Below are 19,111 nucleotides of genomic sequence, written 5' to 3'. Positions count from 1 at the left end.
CCTCCCACCCCGCCCCCCACAACACCAAACCCTTTAGCCACGGGTTGGGTCCCATGTCCCTGTCACCCCACGGCCCCCTCCATCCCCAGTGTGTGGGTGGCTCCTCTCCACTCTCTGCTCCCCCCCACCTGCCCGGGTCCCCTTTTCAGCCCCCGTGGGGCCCTTCAACCCACCCCACCCATCCTCTCTGGGGTCTCTAAATCCCCCATTCCCACAGTGCACCTTGGTAACCCTACCCTCCTCTACCCCTAATCCCCCTAGTCCCTTCCCTTGGGTCCTCCTGGACTCCCAACCCCACACTCCGGCCCCCCTCATATATACCAGTCACTCATTCACACACTGAGCCAGGCCCTCGGGGCCCCACTACCCACCAAACTTCTCCATCCGTGAGCCCAGGGAAGCGGGGGCAAGCTCCCAGTTTGGCTGGGCTTGGTGTGGGTGTGTGTGCTGGGCTCACAAAGGCATTTTGCTCCCTTGGAGTGGGGTGTGGTTTTTGGCCAAAGGTGACACGGTTTGGTAGCCCTGTGGATGCCATGTGGTGTCTGGAATGGGGCGTGTGTGTTCCCACGATGCCCCTTCCCCTCTGCCTGCAGAGCTGAGGACAGACAGTGTTATATCCTTGGGGCAGCCGGTGTAGGAAGCAATCACTTGAGGCCAGAGAGCAGGCAGCTAACCAAAACCTCCATTTTATTTACAGATATACAGAGAGCTCACTCAGCCGGTTGAAACCGGCTGAGCTATCCCTTAATAGTCTAACTCAGTTGCCATAGTAACAAAACCCATGACAACCAAATACACAACATATTCCTCCCCCCCTAATAAGAACATCCCCTAAATAAAACACACACTAAACTAGAGAAGGAAGGTAGACTGCCTCCATTCCCGGCTAAACCCTGGGGATTATTTTGCCCCATAACCGTGGGTTCGCCCTAACTAAAGATCCAGCCGATGAGGAGGCCTTCTGTCTCTAGGTGGATTACGGCGAACTTCTGGTGTTGTTGCACCCGAAAGTACTAGGGGCTCAGGGTCCGCAGCACGAATAGGTGAGGAGGTGGTATCAGCTCGTGCTGGGCAAAGGGGTATCTCAGCTGCAGGCAGTAATGGAGGAGAACAGTCAGGAACAGGTGACTCATGATTCGGTGTCTCACCAGGAGGGGTGAAGTCAGCCCCTCAACTGCAGATGGGTCCTGAAGACTGGCATGACCTGGCAACAGCTGATCTACATGTTGCCGCCAGGTAAGATTCTCTGCAGTCCAGACTGTATAGGAAACAGGTCCTGTTTGAGTGATGACTGTGGCCGGGACCCATTTAGCTCTGGAAGTATAATTCCGAAGGGTAGGCGACAGTATCGATAAAGCCCCTTATGAGTCACAATAGTCAACAGCTCTTGGGACTTTTCATCGACGTGCATCTGTAAATATGCTTGACTCAGATCAATCTTACTGAACTTTTGTCCCCCAGCCAGGCCTGCGAAGAGGTCATCGATGCGGGGAAGCGGTATTGCTCTGCACACAACACTGGGTTGACAGTGACTTTAAAATCACCGCAAATCCGGAGAGAGCCATCTTTCTTCACTATTGGAACGATAGGAGTGGCCCATGAGCTATGGGTAACTGGTATTAGGACTCCATTGGTGACCAGGCGCTCCAGGTCTGCTTCAACTTTTGGCCTGATGGCATATGGCACAGTTCGGGCTTTCAGATATTTTGGTGGACTGCCAGGTTTAATGTTCAATGTCACAGTGATTCCCTTCATACTTCCCAAATCATCTCCAAAAACAGCAGCATGTTTCCTTAGTATAGGGTTAGACTGGTTTCTTCTTTAGTCATCCGGTGCACTTCTGCCCAGTTCAGCTGAATCTTCCCAAGCCAAGACCTACCCATTAAGGCTGGGTAGTCACCTCTCACCACAAACAGTGGCAATTTAGCCGCCTGTCCATTGAGCTCCACCTTAACATCAATAGTGCCCAACATGGGCACAGCTTCACCTGTATACGTCTTCAGAACAGTTTTTGTTGCCTTAAGCGGAAGATGCTGTAGCTTTTCCTTATACACAGTCTCAGGAACCAGCAAGACAGCTGCACCGGTGTCTAGTTCCATGCATATAGGTTTGCCCTCCAATAAGGGGGTTACCCAGTATTAATGTGAGCCCGCTGCCAAAGACAAAACATGCAGTGGCACTTCCTCTTGTGAGGAGGTGTCACCTTGATCATCCTGGGTCTGCTCTAGGGTATGCAAGGTTCCTCTTTTGTCGGCCAGACCACAGGCCTCTTTTTCTTTTGTTTACAGGCATACTCAATGTGTCCCTTTTTGCCACAGTGTCGACACACCAGGTCCTTATACCAGCGTTCTGATGCCTGGTGACCCAGCTTACCACAGCGGTAACATTCTTGACTCTGCACCGTTTTGTGGGTCAGTTCTTGTGACACTTTTTGCACCCTAGGGGATACACCGATGTATTGTGCCTCCCTTGTAGCCAGTTCCATGGAGACAGCAATATCAACAGCCTTCTGTAATGTAAGCTGAGCCTCTGTCAGTAGGCGCTTCCGTATAGCTTCACTGCAGAGGCCACACACTAACCTGTCACGCAGGGCATCATTTAACATCTCTTTAAATTCACAGTGTTCTGCTAGCTTTTTAAAATGGCTACAAATTGTACAACTGTTTCATCTTCCTTTTGGTCTCTTTTGTGGAACCTATATCTTTCAGCAATTACCAGTGGTTTTGGGGAGAAATGAGACCCCAGGATTTCCACAATGTCACTGTAAGATTTAGTCTCAGGCTTAACAGGGTGTAGTAAGCTGCGTAGCAGAGAGTAGGTTTTAGCCCCTACAACAGTTAAGAATATTGGCACCTTCTTCGCTTCTGTAATGTCATTTGCAATACCAAAAAGCTCAAAACGCTCAGTATACACATGCCACTGCTCTGTATTCTCATCAAAAGGCTCCAGGGCCTGGTCAGAGTAGCCATGATTTTTAGTTTCACTTTCACAGTCAGTGCAAACAAGCAGCTTTTTGTTTGTTTGTTCTTTACCTTAACTTCTACTTCCTTCTGTTACTGGAGCAGCACCGAATCCCATCCTCGTCGCCAGTGTTATATCCTTGGGGCAGCCGGTGTAGGAAGCAATCACCTGAGGCCAGAGAGCAGGCCGCTAACCAAAACCTCCATTTTATTTACAGATATACAGAGAGCTCACTCAGCCGGTTGAAACAGGCTGAGCTATCCCTTAATAGTCTAACTCAGTTGCCATAGTAACAAAACCCATGACAACCAAATACACAACAGACAGGTCTGAGGAGCAGAGCCGGAGTTCTGGGAAGGAGAAGAGCAATATGAAGATGGAGTCTAAGATGAGACCAGGTGACTTGGACTAACAGAGACTTGGTGGGATAACTCACATGTCTGGCGTACTGTCATGGATGGATATAAACTGTTCAGGAAGGACAGGCAGGGCAGAAAAGATGGGGGAGTTGCATTGTATGTAAGAGAGCAGTATGACTGCTCAGAGCTCCAGTATGAAACTGCAGAAAACCTGAGAGTCTCTGGATTAAGTTTAGAAGTGTGAGCAACAAGGGTGATGTCGTGGTGGTAGTCTGCTATAGACCACCAGACCAGGGGATGAGGTGGACAAGGCTTTCTTCCGCAACTAGCAGAAGTTACTAGATCGCAGGCCCTTGTTCTCATGGTAGACTTTAATCACCCTGATATCTGCTGGGAGAGCAATACAGCAGTGCACAGACAATCCAGGAAGTTTCTGGAAAGTGTAGGGACAAGTTCCTGGTGCAAGTGCTGGAGGAACCAACTAGGGGCAAAGCTGTTCTTGACCTGCTGCTCATAAACAGAGAAGAGTTAGTAGGGGAAGCAAAAGTGGATGGGAACCTGGGATGCAGTGACCATGACATGGTCGAGTTCAGGATCCTGACACAAGGAAAAAAGGAGAGCAGCAGAATACAGACCCTGGACTTCAGAAAAGCAGACTTTGACTCCTCAGGAAGCTGATGGGCAGGATCCCTGGGAGAATAACATGAGGGGAGAGGAGTCCAGGAGAGCTGGCTGTATTTTAAAGAATCCTTATTGAGATTGCAGGAAAAACCATCCTGATCTGTAGAAAGAATAGTAAATATGGCAGGCAACCAGCTTGGCTTAACAGTGAAATCCTTGCTGATCTTAAACGCAAAAAAGAAGCTTAAAAAAAGTGGAAGATTGGACAATTGACCAGGGAGGACTATAAAAATATTGCTCAGGCATGTAGGAGTGAAATCAGGAAGTCCAAATCACACTTGGAGTTGCAACTAGCAAGGGATGTTAAGAGTAACAAGAAGGATTTCTTCAGGTATGTTAGCAACAAGAAGAAAGTCAAGGAAAGTGTGGGCTCCTTCCTGAATGAGGGAGGCAACCTAGTGACAGAGGATGTGGAAAAGCTAATGTACTGAATGATTTTTGCCTCTGTCTCCACAAACAAGGTCAACTCCCAGACTGCTGCACTGGGCAGCACAGTATGGAGAGAAGGTGACCAGCCCTCTGTGGAGAAAGAAGTGGTTCGGGACTTTTAGAAAAATTGGAAGAGCACAAGTCCATGGGGCTGGATGCGCTGCATCCAAGGGTGCTAAAGGAGTTGCTGGATGTGATTGCAGAGCCATTGGCCATTATCTTTGAAAACTCATGGTGAATGGGGGAGGTCCTGGATGACTGGAAAAAGGCTACTATAGTGCCCATCTTTAAAAAGGGAAGGAGGAGGATCCAGGGAACTACAGGCCAGTCAGCCTCACCTCAGTCCCTGGAAAAATCATGGAGCAGGTCCTCAAGGAATCAATTCTGAAGCACTTAGAGGCGAGGAAAGTGATCAGGAACAGCCAGCATGGATTCACCAAGGGCAAGTCATGCCTGACTAACCTAATTGCCTTCTATGAGGAGATAACTGGGTCTGTGGGTGAGGGAAAGCAGTGGATGTGTTATTCCTTGACTCTAGCAAAACTTTTGATATGGTCTCCCACAGTATTCTTGCCAGCAAGTTAAAGAACTGTGGGCTGGATGATTGGACTATAAGGTGGATAGAAATCTGGCTAGATCGTCAGGCTCAACAGGTAGTGATCAACGGCTCCATGTCTAGTTGGCAGCCCGTTTCAAGTGGAGTGCCCCAAGAGTCGGTGCTGGGGCCGGTTTTGTTCAATATCTTCATTAACGATCTGGAGGATGGCATGGACTGCACTCTCAGCAAGTTTGCTGATGACACTAAACTTGGAGGAGTGGTAGATACAGTGGAGGGTAGGGATAGGATACAGAGGGACCTAGATAAAGAAACCTGATGAGGTTCAACAAGGAGAAGTGCAGAGTCCTGCACTTAGGACGTAAGAATCCCATTCACTGTTACAGACTAGAGACCGAATGGCTAGGAAGCAGTTCTGCAGAAAAGGACCTAGGAGTTACAGTGGACGAGAAGTTGGATATGAGTCGACAGTGTGGCCTTGTTGCCAAGAAGGCTAATGGCACTTTGGGCTGTATAAATAGGGGCATAGCCAGCAGATCGAGGGATGTGATCATTCCCCTCTATTTGACATTGGTGAGGCCTCATCTGGAGTACTGTGTCCAGTTTTGGGCCCCACAGTACAAGAAGGATGTGAAAAAATTGGAAAGAGTCCAGCAGAGAGCAACAAAAATGATTAGGGGGCTGGAGCACATGACTTATGAGGAGAGGCTGAGGAAACTGGGATTGTTTAGTCTGCAGAAGAGATGAATGAGCAGGGGATTTGATAGCTGCTTTCAACTACCTGAAAGGGGTTCCAGAGAGGATGGATCTAGACTGTTCTCAGTGGTACCCAATGACAGAACAAGGAGTAATGGTCTCAAGTTGCAGTGTGGGAGGTTTAGGTTGGATATCAGGAAAAAACTTTTTCACTCACAGAGTGGTGAAGCACTGGAATGGGTTCCCTAGGGAGGTGGTGGAATCTCCTTCCTTAGAGGTTTTTAAGGTCAGGCTTGACAAAGCCCTGGCTGGGATGCTTTAGTTGGGAATTGGTCCTGATTTGAGCAGGGGGTTGGGCTAGATACCTCCTGAGGTCCCTTCCAACCATGATATTCTATGATTCTATGACTTCTGCGGGGGGAGGCATGCTGGACAGCGCCAAGGATTGGGGAGACAACCAGGTGTGAGCCCAGGGTGCAGAGAGAGCTGGGGGAGGGTCTGTGTGTCTGTAACACTTCCCTGTCCACTCCCACAGATGGAGTCCAAGAGAGATAGGAAGGAGAGGACGAGAACCCCAGTACTAAAGAAAAATAAGGTGCATCCTAGCTGGACCTGGGGCTCTGTGGGGTTAATACCAGTGGAAGGGACAAGAGTCTCTTGTGCAGCGTGACTATGCTGGGTGCAGGAGCAGTGGGGTGCTTTCCAATTGTAGCTGTGACAACATCATGCAAAGGGGGTTCAGGGTAAGCCCTGGGGTGTGGGTGATGCGAGAAGGAGAGCCTAGCCATCACGGCAGATTGTGATGATAACTTTTGTTTTTCCCTCTTGTGTTGTGTTTGGCACCAAGGGGAAAGAAATGTGGGGGTGGAGAGGGAGGGGAAGGAGTCCAGCCCAGTGGTGAGATGGAAAACGAGTGAGAGCAGAAGCGTTGTTGATGCCAGGCAAGACAATCACCAACGAAATCATGCTGCCCGAGCATGGTGAGATTTTCCCAGGGCCCCCCGAGTTGCCCGAGGCCCCTGGGCATGGGCCCCCTGTGCGTTAAGCCGCCACTGCAATGGCTGCAGGGCTCAGGATACCGCTTCCCAGCATGCCTGGAATGCCGGGCGGAGACGGAACATGCGGGGAGCTACTACCAGAGCCAATCAGAAGTCAGCGCTCGGAGACAAAGGGGTCAGTTTACATTTGGTTATTGGCTGTTGGTGGAGTGGAGCAGAGGGAGCCAATCAGAAGCCAGCGCTCGGAGACAAAGGGGTCAGTTTATATTTGGTTGTTGGCTGTTGGGGGAGTGGAGCAGAGGGAGCCAATCAGAAGCCAGCGCTCGGAGACAAAGGGGTTGGTTTCCATTCGGTTGTTGGCTGTTGGTGGAGTGGAGCTGAGGGAGACGCGTCACAGCCTGGGAGGTGCCCATTGACACTCAGACCGAAGACCCGGTAAGAATCCCTTTTGCTTGTTTTCCTTGTGAATTTCAAGCCGGCCAAGGAGCACAGGGCAGCATCAGCCCCTAGAGAACTGATACTCAACTCCCATTCTGCTGCGCAGGGGCTGGGAGGGAGCTGGTTGGGGCGGGTCGGGCCCCTTGTCAATGCTGTGATTGTTGATGGGTTACTAGTCTAGTTGCTCCTGTTCTTTCCTTAACCCCAGGCCTTTCTTCCCTCTGCCCAATAAGCTCCCTCACTTGTTGTGTTGTTACTGGGAGATTGTGATAGATTTGTACCCTTGTGCCTGGATGACAATCCTAGTCTGTTATTGGGCACCAAACACTTCCCCAGGGCACAGCAGCCCTTGTGACTCAGGCACTAGGAGGGGCCCCCTGGGGTGGAGTCAGCAGGGGCCAAGAGAGTCCTGCACTTCGGACGGAAGAATCCCATGCACCGTTACAGGCTGGGAACCGCCTGGCTAAGCAGCAGTTCTGCAAAAAAGGACCTGGGGATTACAGTGGACAAGAAACTAGATATGAGTCAGCAGTGTGCTCTTGTTGCCAAGAAGGCTAATGGCATTTTGGGCTGTATAAGTAGACGCATTGCCAGCAGATCAAGGGACGTGATCATTCCCCTCTATTCGACATTGGTGAGGCCTCATGTGGAGTACTGTGTTCAGTTTTGGGCCCACACTACAAGAAGGATGTGGAGAAATTGGAAAGAGTCCAGCGGAGGGCAACAAAAATGATTAGGGGCTGGAGCACATGACTTATGAGGAGAGGCTGAGGAACTGGGATTGTTTAGTCTGCAGAAGAGAAAAGTGAGGGGGGATTTGATAGCAGCTTTCAATTACCTGAAGGGGGGTTCCAAAGAGGATGGAGCTCAGCTGTTCTCAGTGGTGGCAGATGACAGAACAAGGAGCAATGGTCTCAAGTTGCAGTGGGGGAGGTCTAGGTTGGATGTTAGGAAACACTATTTCACTAGGAGGATGGTGAAGCACTGGAATGGGTTCCCTAGGTGGAATCTCCATCCTCAGAGGTTTTAGGGCCCGGCTTGACAAAGCCCTGGCCGGGATGATTAAGTTGGGGTTGGTCCTGCTTTGAGCAGGGGGTTGGACTAGATACCTCCTGAGGTCCCTTCCAACCCTGAGATTCTATGATTCTAAGGACCCAGGTTCCATCCCCCCTGAGGCAAGACAGGCCCATTGCTGAGAGGCTTTGTTGCCCCAGACTCACGGCTGCTCCCTGCTCAGTTCCAGGATGGACGTGCTGAGAAGGTATCTCAGGAGGAAGGTGGCCCCGGAGCCAGAGGGGACCAGCTGCCAGCGTCCCCAGACAGAGAGCTGCCCCTCCATCCGCATGGCATGGGAAGCAGGCCCGGCCACCCCAGGAGATGGTCCTGCTCGGCCTTGCTCACTGGGAGGAAACCAGCCCCAGGGCTGGTGCTGAGCAGAGAGAGACAACATCCAGGCCGAGATGGAGGTGGCCTAAGTTCAATCTGGGCAGGCAGGACTCAGCCCATGGCAGGAGCCAGGCAACGCAGCTCTGGGTTTGCTTCTGCTGGAAGGCCTGCCCTCATCCCAGCTGCGTGGGCCAGCAGGAGGCATTCCCAGGGCAGGAGCTGGGGGATCGCTGCCTCAGCTGCTTAACTGTTGCCGGAGAGGAGAGCAGCTACTCTCTGGAGGTTCTCTGCAACACGGAGGCTGAGTGGTCCTCCACTGCAGGTGAGGAGACCCCCTGGGCATGGGGAGGAGCAAGGGCCATTAACACCCAGTCGCTCTGTCCCAGTCATTGTGGGGATCCCAGCCCAGGGGTCTGGCCAGAGCCACGTGAGCTCAATGACATCAGCGGGAGTTGCAGAGCCACCCCCTGCAATGGGGCATGGGGGGAGCTTCTGGGAAGTGGGTCCCTGATGATTTGGAGCAACTCCCAGGGAGGATGGGACAGTGAAGGGCCCACTCTGCCATGGGGCCACAGGGCTGAGGGTCTATGGGAGGGGCAGTGTGGGGAACTCTCTGCCATGGGGCTCTGGGACTGAGGGGCAGTGTGGGGATCTCTCTGCCATGGGGCCCTGGGACTGAGGGGTCTGTGGGAGGGGCAGTGTGGGGATCTCTCTGCCATGGGGGCATAGGGCTGATGGGTCTGTGGGAGGGGCAGTGTGGGGATCTCTCTGCCATGGGTCATTGGGGCTGAGGGGTCTGTGGACGGGGCAGTGTGGGGATCTCTCTGCAATGGGTCCTGGGGCTGAGGGGTGTGTGAGAGGGACACTGTGGGGATCTCTCTGCCTTTCGATGCTTACATGGGAGGGAGAAACATTAAATCTGCTCTCCCCATCCCTTCTCACCCCTGTCCTTCCTCTTCCCCCCTCCCCAGCAAGAGTCACCCTCTGCCCTTGTCTCTCTGATGCAGAGACCCCAACAGACCAGTCAGAGAAGGACTTTGCCCTGAGGAAAAGACAGAGGAGGATGAAGACCCTGACACAGAAAGAGAGGAAGAGGAGGAAGATCTAAAGACAGAGGCGGAGGAGGAGAAGCAGGAAGAGCAAGTCCTGATTAGTGAAAAGAGGAGGAGGTGGAGGAGCTAGTGATGAAAGAGGAGGAGAACATTACCACTGAGGAGGAGGAAGACCTGGACACAGAGGAGAAGGGGGAGGAGGAAATATCTATAGAAGAGAACAAGGAGGAGGATGAGAACCTGTTTGCAGAAAAGGAAGAAGAGGAGGAGGAGGAAGAGGAAGAGGAGAATGTGTCTGCAGAAAAGGAAGAAGAGGAGGAGGAGGGGGGGATGTGTCTGAAGAGAAGGAAGAGGAGAATCTGACTACAGAAGAGGAAAAGGAGGAGGAGAACTTGTTTGCAGAAGAGGAAGAAGAGGAGGAGGAGGAGGAAGAGAACGTGTCTGCAGCAGAGGAAAGGAGGAGGAGGAGAATGTGTCTGCAGCAGAGGAAAGGGGAGGAGGAGAATGTGTCTGCAGCAGAGGAGAGGAGGAGGAAGAGAACTTGTCAGCAGAAGAGGAGGAGGAGGACCTCTGCACAGAAGAGGAAGAGGACTTGATCACTGAGGAGGAGGAAGAAGAAGGTAAAGGAAGAGGAAGAAAGGAACACCTGATCATGGAGCAAAAGGAAGAAGAGAAGGACCTGGCCATGGAGCAGGAAGAGGAGCACCTGCCTGTGGAGGAAGAGGAAGAGGACCTGGCCACAGGAGTGGAGCACCTGGCCATGGAGCAGGAGGAAGAGGAGGAGGACCTGGCTCCAGAGGAGAAAGAGGAAGACCTGGCCATGGAGAAGGACCAGGCCACAGAGGAGGACAAGGAGGATCTGGGTCAGGAGGAGGAGAAGGGAGAGGACCTGGCAATGGAGGAGGACGAGGATGTGGCCATGCAGGGGGAAGAAGAAGAGGCGGAAGAAGAGGTAGAGGACCTGACTATAGACTAGGAGGACCCAGGAATGGAGGAGGATGAGGATGTGCCGATGCAGGGGGAAGAAGAAGAGAAGGAGGTGGACCTGGCAATGGAAGAGTAGGAGCAAGAGGACCTGGCCAGAGAGGAAGATGAGAAGGAGGAGAACCTGGCCACGGAGAAGGAGCAGGAGGAAGAGGACCTGACCAGAGAAGAGGACGAGGAGGAAAAGGAGGAGGAGAACCTGGCCACAGAGGAGAGGAGGATCTGGCCAGAGAGGAGGAAGTGGAGGAGGGGAGGACCTGGCCATGGGAATGGAGCACGTGGTCATGGAGAAGAAAGCAGAAGAGGACGACTTGGATGAGGAGGAGGATAAGGAGGGCAAAGCCAAGTCCTCCTCCACCTCCATGGCCAATTCCTCCTTGCCCAGATGCATAATCCATTCCCATTGCCAGACTCTTGCCCGCGGTGACAATGAAGGAGCAGGAGAACTTCTGGGCTGCACAGTCGGGTGTCACGGGGACGTCTGTGGGAGCCATTGACAGTGTGTTCTGTGTGGGCCATTTTCCTTCTCTGACCCAGGGGTTCTCTGCTCCCAGAATCTCAGCCAGGGAGGCCACCCTGCAGAATATGGCCCGCAGTTTGGTGATGGGCTGCAGGAGTCACCACGTAGCTGTGCAGCAGCCATAGCACCTGCATTGACCAGGGACCAAAACCTGCAGCCCTCACAGCCCAGGCTGCCCCACAGATGGCAATGGGAGTGTAGCCTGGGCAACTAGCTGCTGGGCCAGGGCATATAGAGAGGACTCAGAGATGCAGCAAACCAGTGGGCAGAGAAGTGAAGGAAGTAATGGAAAGAGGAGAGCGAGGAGATCGGGAGCTGCTGCAGTAAAGGGACCCCAGCCAGAAGAGAGAAGCTGGGTGGGTTAGACACACAAAGTCCTGCATCTTGGCAGGGGTTAGACTAGATGAACCTTGCCAGAGGCGGCGAGTTATATGGGCCTGTGGTGCCCGGGCTCCAGCAAATTCAGGGCCTCGAGGGCCCGGCTCCACCAATGTTCAGGGCAGGGTTTCTCCCCCAGCCCGACCTGCCACTCCCACGTGCCACCCCAGAGCATCCCCGGCCCTGCCTGCCACCCCACGTGCCTCCCCGGCCCTGCCTGCCACCCCACGTGCCTCCCCCAAGCGTCTCTGCCTGCCCCCTGCATCTCCACACTGTGCTCCCTCACTGGCCGCTGCCACTGCAGGCTACAGGGGAGCGGCGCTGGGGGCAGGCTGAGGCGGCTGCTGCGCCTGTGGAAGTAGGAGGCGCATGGCAGCCTCCCGCCCCACCAGGTGACTCCAAGTCGAATCTGAGGAGGGGCTTATCCCGGTTGGACCTCCTGAGCAGCAGCCTGGTGGGGCCTGGGTGAGTGTCTTGTCCCTGGGAATCCTCCTCTGGCCCCCCACCCCAGCCCCAGGGCAGCCTTCCTGCTGCACCCCAAACTCCTCATCCCTGGCCCAGACCCACACCCTGCACCCCCTCCTGCACCCCAACGCCCTGTCCCAGCCCAGAGCCTGCACCCAACACTCAAACCCCCTCTCACACCCAGCCCCCCAAACCCCCTCCTGCACCCCAAACCCCTGTCCCATCCCAGACTCTGCACCCAGCCCCCAAGCCCCCTCCTGCACCCCAACCCCCTGTCCCAGCCCAGACCCTGCACCTAGCACCCAAACCCCCTCCTAGAGCTTGTGCCCCCTTCTGCACCCAACCCCCAACCCCCTGTCCCAGCCCAGACCCTGCACCCAGCACCCAAACTCCCTCGTTTGTACCCTTTTCTGCTCCCAAACCCCAACCCCCTGTCCCAGCCCAGACCCTGCACCTAGCATCCACACCCCTCCTTTTGTGACCCCTTCTGCACCCAAACCCCAACCCCTGTCCCAGCCCAGACCCTGCACCCACCCAAACTCCCTCGTTTGTACCCTTCTGCTCCCAAACCCCAACCCCCTGTCCCAGCCCAGACCCTGCACCTAGCACCCAAACCCCCTCCTGCACCCCAACCCCCTGTCCCAGCCCAGACCCTGCACCCAGAACCCAAACTCCCTCCTAGAGCTTGTACCCCCTTCTGCACCCAACCCCCAACCCCCTGTCCCAGCCCAGACCCTGCACCCACCCAAACCCCCCAACCCCTGTCCCAGCCCAGACCCTGCACCTAGCACCCAAACCCCCTGCACCCCCCTTCTGCACCCCAACCCCTGTCCCAGCCCAGACCCTGCACCCAGCACCCACACTCCCTCGTTTGTACCCTGTTCTGCTCCCAAACCCCAACCCCCTGTCCCAGCCCAGACCCTGCACCTAGCACCCAAACCCCCTCCTGCACCCCAACCCCCTGTCCCAGCCCAGACCCTGCACCTAGCACCCAAACCCCCTCCTAGAGCTTGTACCCCCTTCTGCACCCAAACCCCAAACCCCTGTCCCAGCCCAGACCCTGCACCTAGCACCCAAACCCCTCCTGCACCCAACCCCAACCCCCTGTCCCAGCCCAGACCCTGCACCCAGCACCCAAACTCCCTCCCAGAGCCTACACCCCAAACCCCCTTCTTCACCCAAACACCCTCCCTGGACCTTGCAGTGCCTTCTAACCTGATGGGTCTATAATTCTTTGATTCTAGCATCTGTCACCTCAAAAGAAGGGCTGGCGTGTCTGGATTTCCTCCGCATCCTCTGCAGTGAAGACAGAAGCAAGGAACTTTTTTAGCTTCGCCGCAGTGGCCTGGTCTTCCTGGAGTGCTCCTTTAGCACCGATTGCCTAGTGGCTTTGCTGACCGTTTGGCAGACTTCCTGCATCCCATGGACCCCCTCCGCAAGCAAAAACAAGGAGCGCCGCCCCCCCTCCGAGCGTCACACCGCCCAAGGCCCCGCCCCCCGAGCGGCGCCCCGCCCAGTCCCCACCCTGAGCATTGCCCCGCCCAAGTCCCCGCCCCTCGAGCATCATGCTGCCCTAGACCCCGCCCCCTAGCGTCACCCAAGCCCCGCCCCCCGAGCGGCGCCCCGCCCAGTCCCCACCCTGAGCCTGGCCCCGCCCTAGACCCCGCCCCCGAGCGTCATGCTGCCCAAGGCCCCGCCCCGAGCGTCACCCAAGCCCCGCCCCAAGCGGCGCCCCACCCAGTCCCCACCCTGAGCGGCGCCCCACCCACATCCCGCCCCCGAGCGGCACGTCGCCCAAGTCCCCACCCCAGCCGAGCACCGCCCAAGTCCCCGCCCCCCCAACACGGCACCAAAACACCTAAGACCCGCCTCCCCCCAGCGCCCCCAGGCCAAACAAAAAAATAAAACCAACCCCGAGTGCCCCCTCCCAGGTGCCGCCCCAGCCCGTGCTTGGTAGGCTGGTGCCTGGAGCCGGCCCTGATCCCATGTACTTAACAACCCTTTGCTGTTAGTTGTTGTGCCTTGGCTAGTTGCTCTTCACGTTCATTTTGGCCTCTGCCCTATACTTTTCATTGGACTTGCCAGAGTTTACGCTTCTTTGTCTTTTCCTCACTAGGATTTGACTTGCCAATTGTGAAAGGTGCCTTTTAATGATCTTAGAAAGGCTCTAGCGGCTGCACCAGCGCGAGCCTCCTAAACAAGGCCTGCCATTTTACTTGCACCTGGCAACTACTCCAGCAAGCACTGGAGCTGTTTTGCTGCAAAAACAAATTGGCCAGGTGAGACCGATGGCCTATGGTTCCAAAACTCTCAGTGAGGTGGAGGCGAGGTTTTCAGCTTGCGAACGTGAGGTATTCGCCCTGGTATGGTCCCTAACACATTGGGAATATTTAAGTGGCACAGCTCTCATTGTGGTGAGGACATGCCATACTCCAGTAAAATATGTCATTTCTGGAAGAATTAATGAGGGAAGGGTATCCTCTCCCGGCTGGCGGGATGGACTCTAAGTCTGGTCAATCGGGATATTCGTACTGAGAAGATCCCCATACGAGAATCCTTCCCTATGCTCCGATTACACGCAGGAGATGAGCACGAATGTCCGTTGCCAGATCCTGATTTAGACTTACTATCTCCATTCTTCTTAGCAACATCCTGGGAAGAAGTACAAGGAAAAGGGTTAACACTCTGGGCAGTTGATGGGAGTGCTTGTCACCACGAAGGGCATCCTGTTGCAGGGTTTGCTGCAATCCAGGAGGGGACACAGCAAGTGGTGCAGGGTGCGGTGAGCCGCCGTCAGCACAAGCTGCACAATGAATTGCGGTCCTGGCAGTATCGTCTGGGGTAGCACCTGAGGAAAACATCTGTCTGTGTTCTGCTTCTAGTTGGGTGGTTCAAGCCCTTCCCATCTGGAAGAAAAGAGTTCAAAGTAAAAGCCCATACGAAGGGGTCGGTTCTGGCCACGCTTGACAATCAGGCCAATCAGCTAGCAAAACAAGCTGCTAGGTTAGGATCAGCATATACATGGGATAAGACCCAATTTCAGCTGCTGTAGTTAAGATGCCGTCTCCAGATGTGTCAGCAGGCCATGGCATCTTGACCCTGCAAAAACAGGATAATGATCTCCAAGCCCTTTTAACAGCAGGGAAACATCAAGGATATGTAAGGACAAAAACGGATTGATTATAGCAACATCACCAAACTGTGAATTACCTGTACTGGTTATGCCAATAACTCCACGAAAAGAACTAATAACTGTAGCTCATGGCCAGGGACACTATGCTGCGTCCAAAACTTTGGAACGGGTGTCTAAGTGGCGTGGTTGCCTAACATAAAGGAGGAAATACTGGAACAAACCTTTTCTCGATTTGGTATCCCATCAGAAATAGATTCAGACAGAGGACCACACTTTGTGGGTGAAGTCACAAAAGCGCTGTGTGCGGCCTTAAACATCAAACAGCGGTTGCACATAGCTGCTCACCCGCAAAGTCTGTTATCGTCGAGAGGCTAATAGAGCCATGAAAACTGCTCTTAGAAAAGTAATAGATGTGCAAGGAAGGGATTGGGATAGCAAACTCCCATATATCCTAGCGGCCATGCGATCTACTAGAACTGTGTGAGGGTTTTCACCGCACGAGATGCTAACTGGGAGAATTATGCACACCCCTGAACTTTAGTGGGTGGGAGGAGTTCCACCGGATGAGTACCTTCCCAGGGTGCAAATAGACTTATACATGTCACAGTTGCTAGACACCATCAGCAGTCTTCAACATCGAGTAGCTCCTCAACTAAAAGCTAATAACCAAGTCATTAGTGCTTGGTTAGGCCACATTAATGATGTAGGATGGGTGGTTGGTACAAAGGTAATGTTTAGGTATTATATAGAAAAGGCCATGTCCTTAGTCCTCGTTGGGTGGGTCCAGTTATCATAACAAACGGAGCAAGTGCCTCTGTATATCAGGTTCAAATACCAGCAAAGAAGGGGATCAAATTAAAGTGATTCCATAGCAGCCAGGTAAAGGAATGGAAAGGAAATCAACCCATTTAACTGTGCCAATCATATTTTCTCTTCCATTCCTAGATCGACATGACCGCCATCATCCTATTCTCTATGTATATAGGTTGCACTGTATTTGTTAAGGTTTGGTTAATTGATTTGGTTGAAGGTGACCATCTGTTCTGTATAACAGGAGTCATTATGCCACAGAGGATCCCATGGCCACCCTGGATCCTTTGGAACAAAATGACCCCATTTCTGTTTTAATGATCAAGGAAGAACCGTGCTGTGTGCTCAAGTGGGTCAAAGAAAGATCGAACAAGGCAGGTATATTTCAAGCAGTAATTTCAGAAATGTGCCTTAACTATCAGGCTGCACCTGTGGGATGCAGAGAAAAAACAGAAATGTCATGTAAGTGGGATATAGTAAAACCTCTTTTGGGAATTGTACCAAACTTAGGGTGCCCAACAGTTCTCAGATTTGCGGTTGCATTAAATTGGAAGTACCTGAGCATGTACCATGGGGTGGGTTTCTGGAAATATATCAGCTCCTTGGGTTCATGAAAGACCTAGTGCCATGTTCAGAATTAGTACTCCAGCACAGTCCTTCCTTCTCGGCTCTCAATGTACTGTTGTATCCACACCTTCTTGCGATAGTTCGTCTATGCAGGAAATGGATGTAAAGCAGGAAGAGTCTTTTCATTGTAAAACTTTCTACTGCAGTAAGATCAAGGTTAAATTTTCCCGTAAATAGTTAGACTTGTATAGGGAGGTTTAAAATGAATGTTACAACGGCAGACTCTGGTAAATGGTCTATGGTAGGTCCGTATGGAATAAGAGTATACCAATTTGTTTTGGTTCTTCCTTCTCCTATTCCTAGTTTAACTGGTCCCGTGGTAATTAGGAAGAAGCAAATCAAACAGTTATTACACATCCCCAGTCTGCGATAAGGAATGTTTTAATCAGCACTACCCCTCTGTAATACTATGGTTGTATTTGGGTTCAATGCAAATTTTTCGCCATGTGACAATTTATTCATCGGGTGGGTCATAATTTGGCAAAGCCACAGGTGTCGGCAGTTACATCTTTTAAAACAGGTGTAACACCGACAAGAGGGAAATGTTAATTTCAGTATACATGTTTGCCGAATTATTCTGTATAAAAGTTAAAATAAGTTCTGTAAATCAAAAGGCCATTTTGTTTTGGTAAAGGACAAGGCGACCTCCATTGGGGTCAGGTTCTTGTTCCTCAGTACCTAGAAAAGGCGGGAAAGTGGGAAGAGCAGGAATCTGACCTTGCCCAGCAACAGCTCCCTACAGAGACCAATGAGGGGAGGGGCCAGGGGCACTGGCTCTTGAGCTTTTGAGCTGTCAGAGGTGCAGGTGGCTGCTCTCTCTCCTGGTGCGGTACAATCTTGCCACTGGCTATGGGCCTGCAATAGCTACTTACTAATTAAGTTGGGGTTGTTTGTTTGTTGTTTTGGGAAAGCAAACTTGCATACACGGACCTGGTCCGATTAGTTAGATCAATCGTGCACTCAGGACGACGCAAAGCGGGTTAGGGTGGGAGTTAAGATAGGGATACGTACCTGTCTGTTTCATCTGTTGTCCACGGTCAGTGTTCACTACTGGCTTCTCTTTTCTGGATCCTGCACCCCTTTATCGCTGATGTCTGTAAAGATAGAACATCTTGTATTATAAGTGCCTGTGTGTTATTCCGAATCTCCAGAATCATTAATCCATTCCCCTTTCCATTCCTTCCTCTCCCCTTAGCAAATAAAGTGTTGTTGTTTTATTTTATAGCTTTGTGTGTGTGGAGTTCATTAAAGTCAGCTCTGATAGATGGCCTTAAAAGTAGGACTCAGCGGGAGATAAACTGTAAGGCTCCCCGAGATCTTCTGATCAGATCGGCCTAGAGAGATAAAAATCCTTACGCTTGTTGAACCTCATCAGATCTCTTTTGGCCCAGTCCTTCTTGAGAGTGGGAAGGGGCTGGGACAGCAGCTTAAAGCCACATCTCCCCAGGGCAGCACAGCACAGCGTGCAGCGCAGGGGGCACATTTCAGTTAGTTTCACTTTGTGCAACTTAACCCTGAGGTTCTCAGCCCTGTGAATGAGACTGTGGAATTACCCAGCCCGTGGGAAAGACTGTGAGTGTAAAATATTCCCCAGGGTTGTTCCATCCCTGGGGGACCATCTGCCTCTGGAGGCTGGGGATGGAATCAGGACCTTTCACTGCCAGGCTTCTGCTTATGACCAGGACTACGTCAGCCGTGATCAAGTCTAAACAGTGACTTCCAATGAGCCTTAGCCCACCGACTGTTGTTAACGGGCAAGGCGGAAAGGCCTCAATTTACAACAATGGCCTAATTTTGGGTACCTCAGTTTCTCCTTTGAACTACAGGACTGCAGGGAACTTGTTCCAACTGCAGCCACAGCTGCATGTGGAGTCCTTGGGCACTGCAGGTGTCCAGCCCCTACGCATGTAAAGGCAGGATCCCATATTTGGATCTGACATCAAGAGACATTCTTGAAATCTGGCCCCAGCCCACCACTGTGCTCTGCCTCCCATGCTGCCCAGGGTGGGCCAAAGGGGCTGTAGGGAAGGGGTAAAGCCCTCCCCCACCCTGGGAAATTCCTCCCACACAGGTGCCACTTGTGCCTCCCCCCAGCAGCTGTAGGCACAAGGAGTGCTCGGGAGGGGAGCATGGACAGGCTGGAGGAGGGGTGGAGCAGGGATAGAGGTGTGACCAGGGTGAAGCTGCACCTCAGTTTTATACAGGGCCGCCGAGAGGGGGCAAGAGGGCAATTTGCCCCAGGCCCCGCAGGGGCCCCTACGAGTTTTCGGGGCCACTGGAGCAGGGTCCTTCACTCGCTCCGGGAGCCCCGGAAAACTCTTGCGGGGCTGGGCCCTTGGAGCTTCTTCTGCTCCCGGTCTTCGGCGGCGGGGAAGCCTTCCGCTCTGGGGTGGAAGGACCCTCTGCTGGCGAATTACTGCCAGCGGGACCCGCCGCCGACGTGCAGCCCGGTCTTCGGCGGTAATTCGGCAGCAGGGGGTCCCCGCCACGGGTCTCCGGGGCACTTCGGTGGCGGGTCATGAAACGGAAGGGCCCCCGCCACCAAATTACCGCCGAAGTGGGGGCCCCTGCCGCCGAAGACCCCAGGCCCCCGGAATCCTCTGGGCGGCCCTGGTTTTATACCCTGGCAAAGCCACTA

General features: G+C 53.1%; 1 long non-coding RNA gene across 1 annotated transcript; it reads right to left on the bottom strand.

Moving 5' to 3' along the window:
- Window positions 1-14,689: 14,689 nt before the first annotated feature.
- Window positions 14,690-17,743, bottom strand: LOC120393854. The gene is made up of 3 exons (XR_005592144.1): window positions 17,485-17,743; window positions 16,404-16,558; window positions 14,690-14,809 (listed from the first exon to the last, which is right to left on the bottom strand). It is a non-coding gene; the product is annotated as an uncharacterized LOC120393854 (long non-coding RNA).
- Window positions 17,744-19,111: the final 1,368 nt, after the last annotated feature.

The sequence above is a fragment of the Mauremys reevesii genome, unplaced genomic scaffold, assembly GCF_016161935.1.
Source record: "Mauremys reevesii isolate NIE-2019 unplaced genomic scaffold, ASM1616193v1 Contig35, whole genome shotgun sequence".
NCBI lineage: Eukaryota > Metazoa > Chordata > Testudines > Geoemydidae > Mauremys > Mauremys reevesii.
This window is presented reverse-complemented; position numbering and strand designations above follow the sequence as displayed.